The sequence below is a fragment of the Dipodomys ordii genome, unplaced genomic scaffold, assembly GCF_000151885.1.
Source record: "Dipodomys ordii isolate 6190 unplaced genomic scaffold, Dord_2.0 Scaffold203, whole genome shotgun sequence".
In the NCBI taxonomy this organism is placed as follows: domain Eukaryota; kingdom Metazoa; phylum Chordata; class Mammalia; order Rodentia; family Heteromyidae; genus Dipodomys; species Dipodomys ordii.
In genome coordinates, this window is record NW_012267419.1 from 456,434 (window position 1) to 477,852 (window position 21,419).

Here is a 21,419-nt window from a genome sequence, read left to right on the forward strand (position 1 = left end):
TTAGTCTCTTTCTTGTATAGGACTTCTAGAATTCATTTCTACTAGCATTGTATCCCTTGACTGAACTTCATCCATTTCCTCTCCTTTCTGTTTTCCTCAGCCTCTGAAGAGCACTGCTTGGTTCTCAACTTTGACCAGATCTACTTTTTAGATTCCGTGTATGAGTGAGATCATGTGGCAGTTGTTTTCCTTTGTCTGGCTTCTTTCACTTAATATTCTCTAGGTTGGTCTATGTTGTCACAAATGACAGAATTTCATCATTTAAGCATTGAATAATAAATAATCACTGCATATATGTACTTTATTTTTATCCATTATCCACTGGTAGGCATTCAAGTTTATTTGCTATCTTGGTTATTACAAATAGTGAGTGTTTCAGTAAACATAAAAGGTTCTTTGACATTCTATTCTTTTTTTTTCTTTTTTAAATTGCTGGTCCTGGGCTTGAACTCAGGGACTGGGCTCTGGTTCTGAGCCTCTATGTGCTCAATGCTAGCGCTCTACTGTTGTAAGGTAAATCATCCCAGAAGCCACCTTTAAAAATATAGAATAGGGCTGGGAAGGTGGCTCAGTGGTAGAGCGCTTGCCTTGCATGCATGAGGCCCTGGGTTCGATTCCTCAGCACCACATAAGCAAAAAGAAAAAAGCTGGAAGTGGCTCTGTGGCTCAAGTGGTAGAGCACTAGCCTTGAGCTGAAGAGCTGAGGGACAGTGCCCAGGCCCAGAGTTCAGGCCCCACGACCGGACCCCCCCCAAAAAAATAAATAAAGATAGAATATTGGTGTCTTTATTATACAATTAACAGGCTGGAGGCCACTAGTTGTTACAAAGGCCTGTAGCACGCAAATACATATAACACAGCTAGGGAACATGCTGAAGAGGAAAGAAATAACAAGAACAATACCAACAAGCCAACTCAGATCTAATGAGAGTTGAATTGGGACTCCATGATGACTGGAGACAAGCCAGGAGACAGGACATAGGACACAATCACGGAGACACACATGCCATAGAGTCAGGTGGCTAGGCTGGTCCTGGCCTAAATAGGTTGGCACAGGGGGCAGATCCTCAGGAAATTCCCTGTCCCAGTCACTGGGACTGACAGATTCAGTAACCTGTCAGCCAAGTGCCTGCCCCTGCCTCCTGGGGTCCAGGCACACCTGAGAGGCAGGTGATGGGGGGGTCCCTTCCCCCAGCATGAAGACAAGATGCCAGACCCTACCATCCACCATGTGGCCAGTATGGCGCCGGGCAGACCTGGCCTCCTTACTTCACTACCACTTGAGCCACAGTGCCACTTCTGGCTTTTTCTGAGCAGTTTATTGGAGATAAGAGTTTTACGGACTTTACTGACTGGGCTAGCTTTGAACCACAATTCTCAAATATCAGCCTCCTGAGTAGCTAGCATTACAGACATGAGCAATTGGTGCCCAGCAACATTCCATTTCTTTTATATATATACTCTGTAGTTGGATTGCTGAATCATATGGTAGTTCTATTTTTAGATTTTTGAGGAACTTCCATAATGTTTTCCATAATAGATGTACCAATTTGCATTCCCACCAACAGTGTATCTAATTATTCTTTTCCTTTCCTTTTCTTTTTTTTTGGGAGGGGGGGTTAAAAGCCATTCTAACTAGGATGAGGTATATTTTCTGGTTTTGACTCCCATTTTCCTGGTAATGAAGTTCAGCTTTTTTCATATTCATGTTGGCCATTTGTGTGATTTCTCTGTAGAAATGTTTATTCAGGTCTTTTGCCCATTGGAGCCACAAAAGATCCTGAATAGCCAAAGCAATCTTGAACAAAAATAACAAAACTGGAGATATTATACTCAGTTTAAATATACGACACAACTGTAGTAACCAAAGTGACATTAAAGTATTTGGCACTTTAATGCTAAAGTATTTTGCATAAAAACAGACATGTAAACTAATGCAAAAGAATAGAGTACACAAAAATCAATCCATAATAGCCAACTTATTTTTCACAAAAGTGCCAGGGTTACATAAAAGGGAAAAGTTTCAGGAGAGGAACACAAAGCCATAATGCCTATATGCATCTAATCATACCCAATAATGTCTATCAAAATGAACTCTAGGAAATGGGAATATGAGAGGTTTTTGTTGGTTTCTCTTTGCTTTGTTTATCAGTCTTTGGGAAGGTAAGGGGAGGCACAGAAATGGAGGGATAAGGGGTAAATAAATGCAGCAGAGTACTCACTAGACACTATGTTGAAAATGAACTGAACAACTTGTGGATGGGGATGGGAGGGAAAAATCTAGTAGAGAGCAAGGGAAAGGGTGACATTGTCCAAAAAGAATTGTACTCTTTACGTGGCTTATAACAATTCAAAAATTTAGAAAAGTGCTCTTTTTCTCTTTCTCCTTCCCTTCTGTCTTCATGTGCCTCCATCTTGTGCGGTCTGCAGTTTGCTCTCTCCCTAATAAACTCTTTTCTGCCTGAAAAAAATTTAGAAAATAGAAAAGTTTCAGCCGGTGGCTCACATCTGCAATCCTAGCTACTCGGGAGGCTGAGATCTGAGGATCGCAGTTCAAATCCAGCCCGGGCAAGAAAGTTTGTGAAACTCTTATCTCCAATAAACCACTAGAAAAATGGAAGTGTCGCTGTAGCTCAAGTGGTAGAGTGCTCGCCTTGAGCTGAAGAGCTGAGGGACAGCGCCCAGGCCCAGAGTTCAAGCCCCACGACTGACAAAAAAAAGAAAAAGAAAATAGAAAAGTTTCTTAAACAAATGGTACTGAGAAATCTTGATATTCTCATGAAGAAAGAAATTGGTTATCTCTCACATATATAAAATCAACTCAAACAGATTAAAAGCTTCTATGTAAAGCCTGAAATTAGGAAATTTTGAAAAGAAAACATGAAGAATGCTGTATAATAGTGTGGAAAAGGCAAAAACAAACAAGTTGGATTTAAAAATAAAAAGCATTTGCACAGCAAAGGAACCAATCAATACATTAAACGGATAGCCTTCAGAATGTGAGAAAATATTTGCAAATTTTATATCTGACAAGGGGTTAATATCCAAATTATAAGAAACTGAATAACAATAAAAATGTTCCATTAAAGGTGCTGGGAAGGTGTCTCCGTGGTAGAGTGCTTGCCTTGCATACCTGAGGCCTTGGGTTCGATTCCTCAGCACCACATAAGCAAAAAAAAGCCAGAAGTGGGGCTGAGGCTCAAGTGGTAGAGCGCTAGCTTTCAGCTGAAGAGCTGAGGGACAGCGCCCAGGTCCAGAGTTCAGGCCCCACAACCACCAAAATAAAAGAAACTAAAATAAAAATGTTCCATTAAAAATTCTATTGGATGTTTCATTAGTATTTTATTGAATTTATACATTAACATTGGAATAATTAAAATCTTAGTAATAAATTATTTTTGTCTAGAGTCATACAATATGTCTAAAATTTATTCGTGGACTGGGATGTGTCTCAGTGATTCAGTGATTACCTAAAAATTTATTCATATCCCTTTCTGTGTCCTTTAGGAGCACTCTGTAGTTTTATTTCTATAAATTTGACACATTTCTTATCAGCTATATTCCCAGATACTTCAGTTTTTATTAATATTGTGTATTGTGACTTTTTGCGCAATCATTCATTCTTTAGAAAAATAACTACACTGCTTTTATTAAAAATATTATTGTGTATTATTAAAAAGCAGTACAATGCAATAAATGCCAGGATAAAAGACAAAACATCTATCAGATCCTATCACTATGAAATAACTAAACTTTCAGACAACATTCAAACTGTCTAGAACATGGTGTATTCTTTAAGTCTAAACCATCTTTCTTAAGAATGTAGATATGCAGTCAGCCCTCCATATCCATGGATTCCACATCTATGAATTCAACCAAACTTGGAGAGAATATATGTAGGAAAAAATTGTGTCAGTGTGAAGTGTCCCTCCTTTAAGATGATTAAGATAATGGAGTTGCATAAATCACTGATCTGGTATATTTGGTAGGTTCATGGGCCTGGTTATTCTGATAAAGATTTGACATGCTTATGTGTTTTAATTTCATTTGGTAAGTTTATAGGTAGCAATGATTATTTTTGTAATTAAATTATTTATCACACCAAAAAGAAAAAATGTGTGTAGAACATGCTTAGATTTTTTTCTTACTTTAATTTCTAAATAATGCAATATAACCACTGCTTACATGGGAATTATGGTATATTAAGTAATCTAGAGATGATTTAAAGTAAACTGGAATATGTATGCAGATTATATGTGAATATAATTTTATATAAAGGAGTTAGGCATCCAGTGCTTTAGGTATCTGCTGTTTATTGTTAGTGTAAGATAAAGGTATATTTTTTTAATGTTGATTTTTTATCAAGCCAGTCTAAACACCTTTATTATCTGATATAAAAGTTTGTCAGTTTTTCTCTGATTTTTTTCCACAAACAAGTATCTATAAGTGATAATTTAATATTTTTCCTTTTCAGTATTTTACTTGCCATACTGTGTTCAAATACAGTCTTTTAAATGCTTTATATTGTTCATTTCTTTTTTGTCTCATTGCACAGAGCAAGAATTCCAGAATAATGTTGAATAGTATAACTGATTACAGACATCCTCACAGTTAATCTTACTCTTGATTATAATGAGAATGCTCTTAATGGCTCATGATTAAGTATATTTCTGTTCTGCATCTCCTGCACAGCCTTTTGTCAAGTTAAGGAAATGTCTTCTCTTCCTAGCATGCTAAGAGTTATTATCAGGAATTGAAGTTCAAATTCAACAAATGATTGTATAGTATACATCGCAATGATCACACTTCTTTTTGGCAGTACTGGAGTTTGAACGCTAGGCAGATGCTCTACCACTTGGGCCATGCACAAATCCAATATGATCATATTTTAATATAATTTTAATACTTTGGATTATAGTAAAAGCGTTCAAGTATAACAACACTTGAATTATTGCAGTAAACCTCATGTAGTTAATTTTTAAAAATAATGTCAATATATAAATGTTGATTTCATAATTTCCTAAGTGGTCATTGAAAAAACTCTGCTTCTAGTTTTGTTTTTTTATACTACCTTTTTCTAGTTTTGGCTATTAGAATTATATTAATTTTGTATAATAACTAAGCTGGACAGTTTTCTATGTTCTGAAGATAGCTTACATAAAAGAAAAATTCTTTACTCTTTACAAGATGGAAAAGCTCTCCTAACAAAATAACCTGAGCGTGGTAACTGCATTTTTGTCTTTTTGTTTTAAAGCAATCCATATTTGACTATTTTTGATAGTCTTTGTTAGTTATTAATATATTTAGGTGTTTTACTTCTTGAGCCAGGTTTTTAACATTTTTGTTAGCATTAATTGGTTAAATAGAGGGGCTTCTTTTTGACATGCCCACATATGAATACAATATACCTTGATCCGACTCACCTCATCTATCACTCTGTCACATCTCCTCCCTTTCCAAATCATGCTCAACAAGCTTCACTTTTCCATTTTCAAACATGTACATAACGTATTCACACTCCCTTATCTTCTCCATTCATGGTCCCCCCTTCCATTAGTATCTATGCCCAGAAAAGGCCTATTTTTTACATCCCTGTCATTCATTCATAAGTGTGTGTTAATTGTTTAAGGGGATTCATCTTGTTGTTTCCAGATACATATACAGAATTTTATTCAGGTTGACCACTTCACTTACTTTCCCCATCCCCCCTACCTCCTCCTATTTAACAGCTTTCAGTGAGGAGGTAGCTTTTTTTTTTTTACATTTTCAATCACAGATACAATGCATTTAGATATTATTCACCCCTTACCGTTCTCTTTTCTTTTTTTTTCCGTTTTCTTTTCTTATCTCCATCCCTTTAATTTACTCAAACACTCCCACAATTAGAAACACGTGTGTGTGTGTGTGTGTGTGTGTGTCTGTGTCTGTGTCTGTGTCCTCCTGTGTGGTCCTGGGGGTGTTTATGTGTATGTTTATCTTTTAGGTCTGGCATCCACATTTGAGAGAAAACATGTGTCCTTTGTCTTCCTGAACCAGATTTACTTCGATTAACAAGATGATCTCCATTTCCATCTATTTATATGCAAATGACAATTATGATTACTTTAAATTTGTAACTATATGATTCATTTTGTCCGAAATTTCAAACATTATCCCTGAAGTCTTATATCTGAAGTTCACGTTTTTATTCTCATCTACACAGTATGAACTGGTAATTTTTTAGTTTATCTTTACTTTTTTTTCGTTTTTCTTTATCCATTTCTTTTAACTGATAAATATGGTTTTGCTTTTATTTTGTATAATCATAGCTGATTATGATATGTTTCATTACTTGCTAACACTAGTTTTCATATTTTCTTACAATTTTGCTTTTAGTTTCTTTTTCCTGTTTTGTGTTGTATGATTCTTATTTAAAAGACCCACTTTTATTGTGTGGTTTATTTATATTAATGCCTACTTTTATTTTATCATATTGTATCATATTCTCTTTAAGGCTTTTCTTAGTAATATAACTTAAAATATCTCTGCAAAGCCACACATGCTGGCACTTGTTTAGGAGATGAATAATCATTTTAAGGACAGTCTGGGCTACACAAGAGTTCAAGCTCAGACAATGCCATAAAGCAAAACTTTATCTCAAAAATAAAAATGTCTTTCCAGTCTTTATGGAATCATCCAGTTTATTTTCTTTACAGAATGTATCACTTGTTTATGCATCATTTGATCCCTTTTTCTAAGATGTTAGCTTTTTAGAAACGGGAATTGTTTATTATTTATAACATATTTTCAGTACCTAATGCTATCAGGAACATATGATTCCAATGATTATTAGTTTTACTTTTTCTTAGACATTGTTGACATTTAATTATTGAATAAACATGTCCTTAAATATAGGCATCGTTTTTTTAAATTAATTGTCATTTTTAAGGAGTTGAACAAAGGACTTACCATTACTTAAGTCAGTTATTGAGTACAATGCTTTTTGGACAATGTCACTCCTTCCTTTACTTTCCCCCTCCTGTCCCTGTCCTTAAGTTGCATAATTCATGTTTTTACATAGTGTATATTGAATACCATGACTGCATTTGTTCACCCTTCCTCTCTCCATTCTTGTGCTCCCTTCTCTATCCCCCCCAAAAAGACAAAACAAAAACAAAGGCATTTTTTAAACCAAGTATATTTGAAAATAATATTATTTTCTGTTGTGTACAAAGTGGTTTTTCAGGGGCTGGGAAGGTGGCTCAGTGGTAGAGCGCTTGCCTTGCATGCCTGAGGCCCTGGGTTCGATTCCTCAGCACCACATAAGCAAAAAGAAAAAAGCTGGAAGTGGCGCTATGGCTCAAGTGGTAGAGCGCTAGCCTTGAGCTAAAAGAGCCGAGGGACAGCGCCCAGGCCCAGAGTTCAGGCCCCACGACCGGACCCCAAAAAAAACCAAAGTGGTTTATCATTACAGAGACTTGTCAAATCCTCTGCAAACTTGCTAATGAATGGGTTGCTGGAAGAAATAAGTTAAGCCTTTCGATAAATGACTGTATATATTTTTTCATTATATACATACTTGGTCTTTTATATCCATGGGTTCCCCATCCATAGATTCAACTAATCTCAGAAAATATTTGGGGGGAAATTGTGTATGTACTGAACAAATATAGACATTTTTGTGTTATTATTCCCTAATCTGTTCAGCATAATAATGATGTACATAGCATTTTCATTGTATTAGGTACATAAGTAAACTGCAGATGATTTAAACTACACAGAACTATGTACATAGGTTATATACAAATACTATATAATTCTATATAATGACTTGAACATCCACAGATACCCAAATTGATGGAACTAATCTCTTTGTACACAACAGGTGACTATATATAATATTTTACACTGCCTATGTTGAAGCTATGTTGTTAAATTACTTACAAAACTATAGGTTATATTCTCATTATATATTATTATATTATAGTATTATATAACAATATTATTATATATTATATTCTTATTAAGTACTCCCTTTCCCCATTTAATACTGTCTCTCTGAATTTGTGTGTGTTTGTGTGTGTACATGCACATGCACCAATATTAGGGTTTGAAATCAGGACTTGGACACTGAACTTCAGCTTTCTTGCTCAAAGTTGGCATTCTACCATTTAAGCAGCAGCTCCATTTAAGGCTTTTTGGTGGTTAACTGGAGATAAGCCAGCCCAGGCTGGCTTCAAACAAGATCCTCCTGAGTAGCTAGGAGAAGTATGAGCCACCCACACCTGGTACCATCAGGGTTTACAATGACACAACCACTTTGTTTTCCTTTCTTTTCTTTCGTCGTTTTGGAAGTGGTTCTGGAGATTAAACTCAAGGTCTTGAACTTGGAGGCATTTTCTTTACCTCAGACCCATTCCTCCTCCTTCCAAAATGACACAACCACATTTTATTGTTTTGGTACTAAAATCTTGAACTCAAGTACTCATGCTTTGGTTTGGCTCAAGGATTGAGGCTTTATCACTGGAGCATGCCCCTACTTCCTGCTTTTTTGCTGGTTAATTGGAGATAAAAGTCTGAGAAGATTTGTCTACTTGGACTGGCTTCAAACTCAGATCTCATCTTCCTAAGTAGCTAGGATTACAGGCATGAACTACAAAGGTGCCTAGCTGGGAGGTTTTAATGATATTTCCCTCCAGCTGATTGTTACAAGTTGTAAAAATGTCATATATGGTAAGTTGAAGCCTGTTCTAAAAAGAATTCATGCTCTCTTTCCCAGCTATCACTTTCCCAGCTTTCTCTTTCCCAGCTCTTTCTCCCAGTTCTCTTTCCCAGCTCCTTCCCAGCTCTCTTTTCCCAGCTCTCTTCTCTTTCCCAGCTCTCTTTTCCAGCTCTCTATAGAAAAAATAAAAAATAAAAAGAATTCATTTTGTACTTGTACAAAAAATTGTTACAAGATGGCATTTTAGTGTTACATCACACTTTGCCTTCCTTGGGGTTCCTAGAAGAGTACCCAGAGCCCCACTTGGCTCTGTTGTTTCTTTCATAATGCCCACCATTTGCTCTTTTTATCTTTTAGCTCTTCTCAGACAATGGCTGCAGGGCAGAATGTTTCTTGTCATAGCTCACTCCTTCCTTGCAAACACTCAGAAGAACAGTTTTCTGAAATTGCTGGGAAAATTGTAACACTGGACATAAATAGATTTGTGACCTTCTTCGTGATCTTTCTCAGCCTTAAATCCTCAGGCATGTGTTTCTCCTCTTGTCACTGGATAATAGATGAGGAGGTTTCTTCCACATCCCAGCTTCCATGCAAAAAAATCACAAGTCCTCGAGATTCACTCATGAAAACCCTTTCAAGTAAGCTCACAAAAAAGAGTCATAAGGTGGAAGTTTTAGCAAGGACTTATTTTTGCATATTATGATTAATTAATGAGAAATGGGGGAAAGGACTTCACATAAGAAATGGAGTTAAAGACACCACTGGTACAATTTTTAAGTAGCAATATGAAAATACATATTACAAATTTATTAAAATAGGTATGTCTTTTAATCTAATAATTTAACTTCTAGAAAACAATTCCAAAAAATATATAAGGCAAAGGCACAAGTGTGTATGTTCAAGAATGTTCATCACAATGTTGATCACAATTCTGATTCTAAACCACTTGATATCTGATAGACGCTAAAGAAATTGTGGGTTGATTTCTGAATTGTAGACTACAATTCAGCCTCTAAGAAGTATAACAGAACTATATTTTTGATGTTTTCTTCATAGATATATTTACCACCATGCTTGGTTGTGTACATCTATATCCCTGCTCCCTACAAGGAAGAGGTAGGCGGATTGTGATACAGAGATGACGGGGCAAAAGCCTGAGATCTTATCTAAACTAAAGCAAAATATCTGGAGGCATGTCACAAGTTACAGAGTATAAGCATGAGGCCCCAAGTTTAACCCCAGACTGAAAAAAAAAGAACTTAACAATATATATTATTGGGCTGGGAAGGTGGCTCAGTGGTAGAGCGCTTGCCTGAGGCCCTGGGTTCGATTCCTCAGCACCACATAAACAAAAAGAAAAAAGCTGGAAGTGGCGCTGTGGCTCAAGTGGTAGAGCGCTAGCCTTGAGCTGAGGGACAGCGCCCAGGCCCAGAGATCAGGCCCCACCACTGGACCCCCCAAAAAAAATAAAACAAAAAAATATATTATTTTCAGGTAAAAATAGGTAAGAAATTAATTTAGAATTTTTTTCTTTTCTTTTCTTTTTTGTCAGTCCTGGGTCTTGAATTCAGGGCCTGGGCACTGTTCCTGAGCTTCTTTTGCTCCAGGCTAGGTCTACCACCTGAGCCATAGCCCCACTTCTGGCTTTTTCTGTGTATGTGGTACTGAGGAATCAAACCCAGGTCTTCATGCATGCTAGGCAAACACGCTACCGCTGAGCCACCTTCCCAGCACCAGAAATTTTTTTTTATTCAAGTGAATATATACACATATAAGGAACAAGACAAGGCTGTCCGCTCTCCCCAGTCCTCTTCAATATAGTATTAGAATTCCTAGCTAGCGCAATAAGGCAAGAGGCAAACATGAAAGGGATCCAAATAGGGAAAGAAAAAATAAAACTCTCCCTCTCTGCAGCTGACATGATCCTATATTTAGAGAATTTCATAGACTCCACTCCCAAGTTACTTAAGCTGATCTAAAACTTCGGCAAACTAGAAGGGTATAAAATTAATCAACAAAAATCAGCAGCTTTTCTCAATGCAACAATGAGAAGGGAGAGGCTGAAATTAGGAAGCAACTGCTTTTGCAATAGCCTCAAAAAAAAAAACTACCTAGGAATCAACTTGACCAAAGAAGTGAAGGACCTCTACAATGAAAACTTCAAAAATCTAAAAAAGAAAATCAAAGCAGATCTAAGGAATTGGAAAAACCTTCCATGCTCCTGGATTGGAAAGACTAGCATTGTGAAAATAGCAATATTGCCAAAGACTATATACAAACTCAATGCAATACCCATCAATATCCCAACTTCTTTCTCTATGAAATAAAAGCAATCTAAAAATACATATGGAACAATAAAAGACTATGAATAGTAAAAAAAACAATCCTTAGCAGGAAGAACAGTACTGGAGGAATATCAATGCCAAACTTCAAACTCTATTAGAAAGCCATAGTAATAAAAAAAAACAGCTTGGTACTGGCACAAGAACAGGCCTGAGAACCAATGGAATGGAACAGCAGACCCAGAAATGAACCCACAGACCTATAGCCACCTAATCTTTGACAAGGGAGCCAAAACAAATAGAATGGAAGAAAGTCTCTTCAACAAATGGTGCTGGCAGAATTGGCTAAACATGTGTAGAAAACTGAAGCCTGCACCAGAATCAATTCCAAATGGATCAAAGACCTCGAGGTAAAAGCAGATGTCTTGAAAATATTACAGGAAGGAATAGGAGAAACTTGGCACAGACCGAAACTTTCTTAATAGAGACCAAGAAACACAACAAATCAAAGAAAGGATGGATACATGGGATTGCATGAAACTGCAGAGCTTCTGCACAGGAGAGGACATAGATAGAAATCCCAAAGACTGGGAGGAGGTCTTCACTAGCCATATAACACATAAGGGCCTCAGATCCAAAATATACCTACAACTCAAGAAATTAAATTCCCCAAAGATAAACCCCCAAAGAAACTACCACCCCATTAAAAAGTGGCCAAAAGACTTAAGGAGAGACTTCTCTGAAGAGGAAATAAGAACAGCCAAGAGACACATGAAACAATGCTCAATATCTTTGAATATAAAAGAAATGCAAATCAAAACAACATTGATCTTCCACCTTATACCAGACAGAATGGCCATTATCAAGAAAACCAATAACAACATATGCTGGCTGGGATGTGGCCAAAGGGGAACGCTACTACACTGATGGTGGGAGCACAAATTTGTCCAACCACTCTGGAAAGCAGTATAGAGGTTCCTCAAAAGACTAAACATGTAGTTCCCTTATGATCCAGCAATCCCACTCCTGGACCTTTACCCAAATGGCCACAAACAAGGCCATACTAATGCTACCACCACAACCATGTTCATTGAAGCATTATTTACCATATGTAAGATATGGAACCAACCCAGATACCCCTCAGTAGATGAACGGATTAGGAAGAAATGGTATATATACATGATACAGTTCTATGCTTCCATCAGAAAGAATGACATTGGGGCTGGGAAGGTGGCTCAGTGGTAGAGCACTTGCCTTGCATGCCTGAGGCCCTGGGTTCTATTCTTCAGCACCACATAAGCAAAAAGAAAAAAGCCGGGAGTGGCGCTGTGGCTCAAGTGGTAGAGTGTTAGCCTTGAGCTGAAGAGCTGAGGGACAGCGCCTAGGCCCAGAGTTCAGGCCCCACGACCAGACCCCCCCCAAAAAAAGAAAGAATGACATTACCCCATTCATAAGGACATGGAAAGACTTGGAAGAAATTATATTGAGTGAAGTAAGCCAGACCCAAAGAAAAGTAGGTTGAATGATTTCCCTCATTTGTAAAAACTAGAATATGTCTATGATATCCTTTTTTTTTTTTTTGGTTGGTTGTGGGGCTTGAACTCTGGGTTTGGGCGCTATCCCTGCACTCTTTGGCTCAAGGCAAGAGCTCTCCCACTTGAGCCATAGTGCCACTTCTGGTTTTCTAGAGGTTTACTGGAGATAAGAGTCTCACAGACTTTCCTGCTGAGGCTGGCTTTAAACCATGATCTCAGATCTCAGCCTCCTGAATGTCTATGATATTCTTAACAGGGGATCTCAATAACCCAATTGCTTAGTGCATAAGACAATCTATAATGAAGTGTATCAACATGAACTCCAATATATGGAAACAACAGGTTCTTATTATGCCCTGTGTGTAGTTTTTTGCCTTGTTCTTCCTTTTTTTTTCTTTTACATTTCTCCTAGTTTTCTGTATCTTGTGTCTTGTATATAAGATTGTTCAATATGTGGAAGGGAAGTGAATCACAGGAACAGCATGACAAAGGATGAACCAGTGCAACACTGATACTCACTTGACAGTGTGCTGGATATGAACCTTACACCTTAGTGGGGAGGGGAATAGGGAGCATAAGTGGGAGATAATGAGGGATGAGGTAACAATGATTAAATACAAATGTACTCACTACCTTACTTATGTAACTGCAAACCTCCTGCTCATTACCTTTTCAATAAAAAATTTCAAGTTTTTTAGTTATTTTAATTTCCTGGTATTTTTATTATTATGAAATAACCTTTTTGTCTTTTTTCTTGCTTCATTTTAAAATTTAGTTTATCTGATATTAATGTAGTGATATCAAATGTTTTGTTGATATTTGCAAGAAATGTCTTGCTTCATTCTTTTACTTTCGGTGTTCTGGAGCTTTATATTAATAGTGGATCTCCACCGGGCACTGATGGCTCATGCTTGTAAATCCTAGCTGAGATCTTAGGATCATGGTTCAAAGACAGGCCAGGCAGGAAAGCTAATGAGACTCTTATCTCCAATTAACCATCAAAAATCTAGAAGTGGAGTATGGCTCGAGTGGTAGAGCACTAGCCCTGAGCACAGAAGCTCAGAACAGCACTTAGGCCCTGAATTCAAGCTTCAGGACTGGCACCAAAACAAAAAGTGGATCTCTACTGGGCACTGGTGTTTCATGACTGCAATCCTACTACTCAGGAGGCTGAGATCTGAAGATCACAGTTCAAAGCCAGCTTGGGAAAGAAAATCCATAGAAGCCTAATTTACAATTATCCACCAAAAAAGCTCAAGTGTTAGAGCCAAAGCCTTGAGCCCAAAAGCCCAAGAACAGGTCCCAGGCTCTGAGTTCCAGCACCAGGATTGGCACACATGAAAAACGTGGATCTCAGCCAGGCCTGGCTCATGCCTATAACTATTAATAGCTGAAAAAGCAGCTGTCAAAAGGATGGTAGTTTGAAGCACACTGGGGCAAAAAAATTCGAGGTCCTATCTCAACCAAAAGAACTCTGAGCATTGTGGCACACACTTGTCATGCCAGCTATCAGGGAAGTCTAAATAAGAGGACTATACTCCACACCTGATCATGGAATAAAAATTCGAGTATAAGCAAAAAGAGATTGGGGTGTGGCTCAAGTGATAGAGTGTCTGCCTAGCAATCACAAGGCCCTAAGTTCAAACCACAGTAACAAAAAATTGATCTTTTCTAAGCAGCATAGTTATTTTCTTAAATCTAGTCTGAAAAGTTTTGTCTTTTAATTGGAATGTTTAATCCATTTTCATAATATAGCCACATATACCTGGGTTTAAATCTACCATTTTCTTTGCTTGTTCTATGTTGCTTTTTCTTCTTTCTCCTGTCATATTTTGAGCTGCTCTAATGTTACTTTTACATTTCCATTCCCCCAGTTACATTGTTATTTATACATTCTATCTCCATTCAGGTGGTGGTTACCCTACAGATTACAAAAATTCATTCTAGACATTTCTCCAAAAATTCATTCTAGACAGTTCTCCAATCTAATTTATTTTTACTATCCAGTCTGCCTATAAAGAGTACTCATAAATAAATATTAGATCCCTTACCTGTGCTTTTTCTATCACTTCCTTGGAGATGAAGTGATGTTGGTCTTTGTCTTTTCTTTTAGCATAAAGAAATGAATATTACTTTGGTAAGAGAATTTGGTGAACTGATACCCACATACATGTGTCATTTCAGGATATATGTGCATTATTCCAAACAAATGATAGCTGGATCCCTGTAAATCTATCATCTAAAACGAGAAGCAATATGATAAAATTAGGAGCTTGTACCTATGGAAGCCAGAGTAAGATGGAGCCTGGAAATATTTTACCCTGTCTTAGTCTACCTCTCTTCCCTTAAAGTACGATTTGTCAATGGTAGGGGGAAAACAATGGAGGGGGTAACAATGCTCAATAAGTGTACTCATTACCTTACTCATGTAACCGTAACCCTCTGTATAGTATCTTTACAATAAAAAATTTTTTAAAAAGAAAAAAAAGTACAATTTGTCCTTCTACTGCTAAAAGTTCATAAATTCCAGAAAGGGATGAGTTTTTCTTGTGGGGTTGTGGCTGTCTCTTCCTATACTGTTTTTATTTTCCTGTATATTCTAGGAATTCTACAATGAACACCTATCATTTACATGTCAGAAAAATAAATACTGTATATAGTAGATTATGTTATCAATTCTTCTTTGTTAAGCACCAAAATACTGCTGTCATTATTAAGCTGTCACTACCTCACTTACTTCTATAACCCTAGTGTCTCCACATCTTTAAAATGAGGAAGATCAACCTCCATTAAGGGTTTGATCAGTTATCATGCAAGGGCTAAGGTTGTCCATTTGGTCCATAGCCTGCTAAAGAGTTACACAAGGAACATACAAGTCCCTTGAGAAAACAGCCTATAGTGCAGTTATCCAAGTAAGCAGGGCACCTAAGAGACAGGGCTACAAATGTAATCTGGAGTTATTGGTTACAGAGCCTTAAATGCAAGCTGTGAGAAAAGTTTGTATTTCCCTAATCAAGTAGAAGACATCCTCAGAGGATATTTATATAATGATAACAGAGCCAGCTTAAGAGAAAATGCTCTGTGAAACTATGGGTTGGAAAGCCATGTCAGGAATAGGGTATCTGGTGTGTTTGAACCATATAATTTTCTTTAGGAAAGCTTCACTAAAGTGTGGACACAACAGTAAAGAAGGTAGTAAACCTTTCATACCAAGATGTCTCTGGAAAGAAAGGGTGTGTTTTGAAATGTACAGATGCTAGCCAAAAGGCAAAGGACTGCTCCTCGGACAAATTTCCTAAGCCACTAGCAGCATGCCCAATTAACGCTTAAAATAAAGTCCACTAGACCTAAGGGCCTGGGTCTTTTACAATAAGCTTTGAGGATAAAAACAAAAAACTAATTCACTCACATTGAACCTAGGCTGACTAAAGATAAAGAAGGAACAAAGTGAAGTTAACAGTCCTGAAATTGAGGGTTAGTCCATAAATGGGTTTTTGCTACTTCTTGTTTGGTTAGTTCTAAAAACAGAATGCATTGCAACCTTGATGAGGAATCTGCACATAGGAGAGGAATGTGGAGCATTTTTTCTGTTTCTTTAATGATGCCATTTGAACTTACAAAAACTAGCCTTTTCTATTATCTATGCTCCCTCCATTCTTGGGCATATAACAATTTAGGACATCACAGCATTAAAAAATATATAAGGGTGGGAGAAACAAGGGATATGGGTGACATTGTTCATAAAGAAATGTAATCATTGCCTGACATGTTACTGTAACTCTCTGTACATCACCTTTACAATAAATAATAGTAATAAGGGTTGGCAAGCTATTCAAAGGTATGTTACTAGAGGGGCTTGATCCACATGCTCTTTCTCCAGATTAGCCAACCTCGACAGGGAAAAAAAGGAAGACAGGGAGAGGGAGAGGAAGAAGAAAAGGGAGAAGAGGAGGAATTTTTTTTTAAAAAATAACTGAAGAAATACATTTTTAGTCTTTTTATATATTTAAAAATGGCTGCTGTGGTTGGTGGTAGATGCTTGTACTCCCAGCACTTGGGAGGTTGAAGCAGGAGGATAACCAGTTAAAGACAAGCTTAGACTAAATAGTAAGGTCCTATGCAAGACAAAATTAAAAAAAAAATACAAACACCATGTGTGACTGGAAATGTAGCCTGATAGTATAGCTCCAATCTAACACGCAAAAAGCTCTAGGCTGGATTCCCAACACCTCAAAAAACAAAGAAGCAACACAGTCCTTGAATCATCATTTGCCTTTTCATAGGCAAATTTAAAGATAATGTTTTTTTTTAAAAAATCAAATAATGCATTTTCTAAAATGTATGTCTTTTCATTAAAGAGAAAGAAAATAGAAGCAGATGCCACCTGGTGATCAGAATTAGGATTGCAGTTCTGAAAGGCTCCCTAAAGGAGGCTTCTTTCATAAGGGGAGGGGGAGTAAAGGAGGGGCTTGGACTTCTGACATCAGCTGGATCTTTCTAGAATTTAACACCACTAGCTTCAATCCTCTGGGGGGAAAAAGGATATTCTGTGATCTCTAAGCCTAACACGACACAGCTATTTCCTGCCTGAGCTGAAGGAAATACTGCTTGTGTGAGAGTATGATGATTCAAGACACAATTTGAGACATAGAAGCACATTCACCCACAGATAAATTGCCAAAACAGTTACCTTGATCAGTACTTTTCTCCAGCAAGCCAGTATTTTATGCACATTTTCTAAAACATATTGTGTACATATTTTTGTGAATTGGGTTACATATTTTTAACAAATTTTGTCTTAATAGATTTTTCGTGATTTTAAATTTTTAAACAAGTCCAAAAAGGTATATATGGGTAAATTGAATTTATTCTTTCTACTCCATTTGCCCAAACTGCACTTCCTGACTCCAAAGATTAACTGAAAATAGATATCTTGTCCAGATATGCTTCTGTGTACATAATTTAAATATAAGGAAAAATAGCTACATAACTGTGAAGTATATATTTATATATAGTATTCAAAATTACACACACTTCTGAAATTTGCATGTTTCAACTAATATCACACTTTTCTGATTTTCATTGTTATTTCATTAATGTTTTCTGGGAACAAAGATTGCTCCCTAAGACCAAGCACCAGTGGCCGACACCTGGCTCATGCTTGCAATTCTAGTTATTTAGGAGACTGAGACATGGAGAATCACAGTTCAAAGCCAGCCATGGCAAAAAGTCCAAGAGACCCTTCTCCAAAATGACCAGCAGAAAGTGAGGCTTGTAGGCCACTGGTGGCTCATGCCTGCAATCCTAGCTACCCAGGAGACTGAAATCTGAAGATTATGGTTCAAGCCTTCCCAGACAGGAAAATCTATGAGACTCCATTCCAATTAACAACCAGAAAACACAAAGAGCTCAAGAACAGCACGCAGGCCCTGAGTTCATGCCCCACAACCAACCAAAAAACAAAAACAAAAATAAAAAACGAAAGACAAAAGAAAGGAAACATGGCTAGAGGTGTAGTATGGCTGGAGCTGAGGCTTATGAGATACAGGAGCACCCTTGAGGGAAAAAAAAGCCAAAGGAAAGACCTGGAAGGCCTGTGTTCAAGCCCCAGTAGCTGCTCCTTCCCCACCCCCACCAAAAGAAGATTGAGCTTTAGCTCTTTAAGTGAACTTTTGTTAACATCATTGACTCATCTATGTCATAAACTAACCTTACTTGCAAATATGAATCTCATGTAGTTTGAAAATATTCTACTCATTTCCCTAGCTTATACAGAATGTAATTTTTAAATACTTTGATCTATTTAATTTAAACTAAATTTTATTTTAATTAATATTAAAGTGATATGGCTTTTAAATATGTAATAATAAAATTAATAGTTCTGGAGAGGATTGGTGGTGATGGTTGCATAGCAGTATGAAAATATTCTTTTTTTGCAGTACTGATGTTTGAAACCAGGACCTTGTCCATGCTAGACAAGCCCTTTACCATTGAGCAAATCTCCAACCCAGCTTGAATATCGTTAATGCTACTAAACACTTAAAAATGATTATGGTAGCAAATCTGATGATATTAATATTTTATAAGTAAATCATACTATTTATTATAGCAGAAATTGTGCAATCACCTGGGAGCATCCCATGCCAGTGCCTGGGGAGTTGAGAGTATTCAAGGCTTCTAGGACACAAGAAACTGCTATACTTAACCTCTTCTAAATCATAGCCCACACCCAAGAGTAAGGACTACCCAAGTACATGAATACTAACTAGCAGGGAGTCTTAGAGTATGCCTGCTCTATTTATTCACCTTTGTGTATTGGTTACTAGGAATGCTTCATTTATTTTGAGAATTGACCATGTATAATTTGCCAATATTTTCTGCAATCATCTCAGACAGGTTTTTTGATTTTTTTTTGTTTTCGTTTTTTTTTTTTTTTTTTTGGGTCCGGTCATGGGGCCTGAACTCTGGGCCTGGGCGCTGTCCCTCAGCTCTTCAGCTAAAGGCTAGCACTCTACCACTTGAGTCACAGTGCCACTTCTGGCTTTTTTCTGTTTGCTTATGTGGTGCTGAGGAATCGAACCCAGGGCCTCAGGCATGCAAGGCAAGCACTCTACCACTGAGCCACCTTCCCAGCCCGTTTTTTTTAATTTTTTTGTCATACATGATAATTTAAAATTTTTTATGATGTAATTATATGCCTGTAATCCTAGCTACACAGAAGGCTGTGATCTAAGGATCAAAATTCAAAGCCAGGCAGGCAAGAAAGTCTGAGAGTATCTGATCTCCAATTAATCACCAAAAACCTGGAACTGGGGCCATGACTCAAGTAGGAGAGCATCAGTCTTGAATTAAAATGTTAAGGAACAGTGCCTAGGCCCTGAGTTCAAGTCCCAATTTGGCACACACACATAAAAGATAATACAGCTTACTATTTAAAAAAAATCAAGGAATACAACCATCACCCATCAGAACCCTGGAGACTCCAGACACAGGCAAAAGCTTTAGCATGATCTCAGGTTTCAGTACTAAGCCAGCAGTTTTCCTGATTTACTTATCCACTTCTAACTTCCTGTACCTTGATATGAATAAGAAGTCAATAATAAGTCATTTATAGCTGTTAACATTAATGGAGGTGTTGAGAGCCATGAGCCTAATCCCTTATCCCTAAGCCTTGACCAAGTAGAGACATGATAAAATCATGAATGTCCACAGGAGCTGTTCTAAGACCAAGGGCTAGTTCCCTTACACTATAAGGTCTGAGTATATGACATAGATTATGAGCCTGGATAGGATATGCTACACATGGTGACTCCTTTGATTGACCCCAGGCCATGTACTTCCACCAGACCTCTCATCTAATTGTGTTCCTCCAGATAGTTTGTAAAGGATACATTCTGTTTTCATTAATTTATTATCTATATCAGTGATTTTTTTGGGGGGTCCGGTGGTGGGGCCTGAACTTTGGGCCTGGGCACTGTCCCTCAGCTCTTCAGCTCAAGGCTAGCACTCTACCACTTGAGCCACAGCACCACTTCCGGCTTTTTTCTTTTTGCTTATGTGGTGCTGAGGAATCGAACCCAGGGCCTCAGGCATGCAAGGCAAGCGCTCTACCACTGAGCCACCTTCCCAGCCCCTATATCAGTGATTCTTAACCTGTGGCCCCTGGCAAAGTCACATGAGAACTTAGTAGAAATGCATGCCAGGCTCCGATGGCTCTCGCCTGTAATCCTAGCTACTCAGGAGGCTGAGATCTGAGGATCATGGTTCCAAGCCAGCCCGGGCAGGAAAGTCCATGAGACTCTTATCTCAAAAAACCGAAAGTGGCACTGTGGCTCAAGTGGTAGAGTGCTTGCTTTGAGCTGAGCCCAGGCCCAGAGTTCAAGCCCCATGACCAACAAAAAAAAAAAAGAAATGCATATCATTGGGTTGTACCCAGATGGACTCAATCAGAAACCCTAGGAGTAAGACCTGGAAATTAATGTTTACATTTCCTACAGATGATACATGCTGAAGTTTGAGAACCTCTGCTCCAATCTATTAAGGACTGTTCAGAGTTTTATATGTTATCCTCTCTCCTAAGCCTCGGTCTTCTCAGTGGAAGTGACAAGTTCTCCCACTGCACCCAAGTGAAGTTGAGAGAAAACTTTAACTTTCTAATTTCACTTGCTTTTAAAAATCACTAATTCTGAGTCACACCTCTAATCCTAGCTACTCAGAAGGCTTAGATCTGAGAATCCTTGGAGCCAGCCCAGGCTAACAAATCTGAGAGATTCTTATCTCCACTTAACCAGTAAAATCTGGGACTGGATTGGAGATATAGTTCAAGTGGTAAAGCACCAGTCATGAGTGGGAAAAGCTAAGCAAGAGCATGAGATCCTGAGTTCAAGATAGTACCAGCACATCAAAAAATAAAATAAAATGACACAGAGAAAAAAATGAACAGGTTTCCACTGGTCAAATATAGTTCTCCCTTTTTTGTGTGTGTCAGTACTGTGGCATGAACTCAGGGCTTGGGCGAAGTCCCTTAGCTTTTTCACTCAAGGTTGGTGCTCTACACTTGATCTACACCTCTATTTTGGGCTAATGCTAGTGAATTGGAGATGAGAGTCTCTTGGGTTTGTCTGCGCAGGCTGGCTTTGAACCCAAATTCTCAGCCTCCTGAATTGTTAGCATTACAGGCATGAGCTATCAGTGCCCAGTTTCAAATAGGTTGTTGAACATTTAAAAAGAATACAATAGATTGAAACATTTGTCAAGATAGTACCCAGAAAATTTTATAAAAATGCTCCAAAAATAAAATTTTTCACCAGGTACTGATGGTTCTCATCTGTAATCTTAGCACCCTGGGGAAGGGGGTGGTTCAGAGCCAGCCAGGGCAGGAATGTCCATGAGAATTTTTTT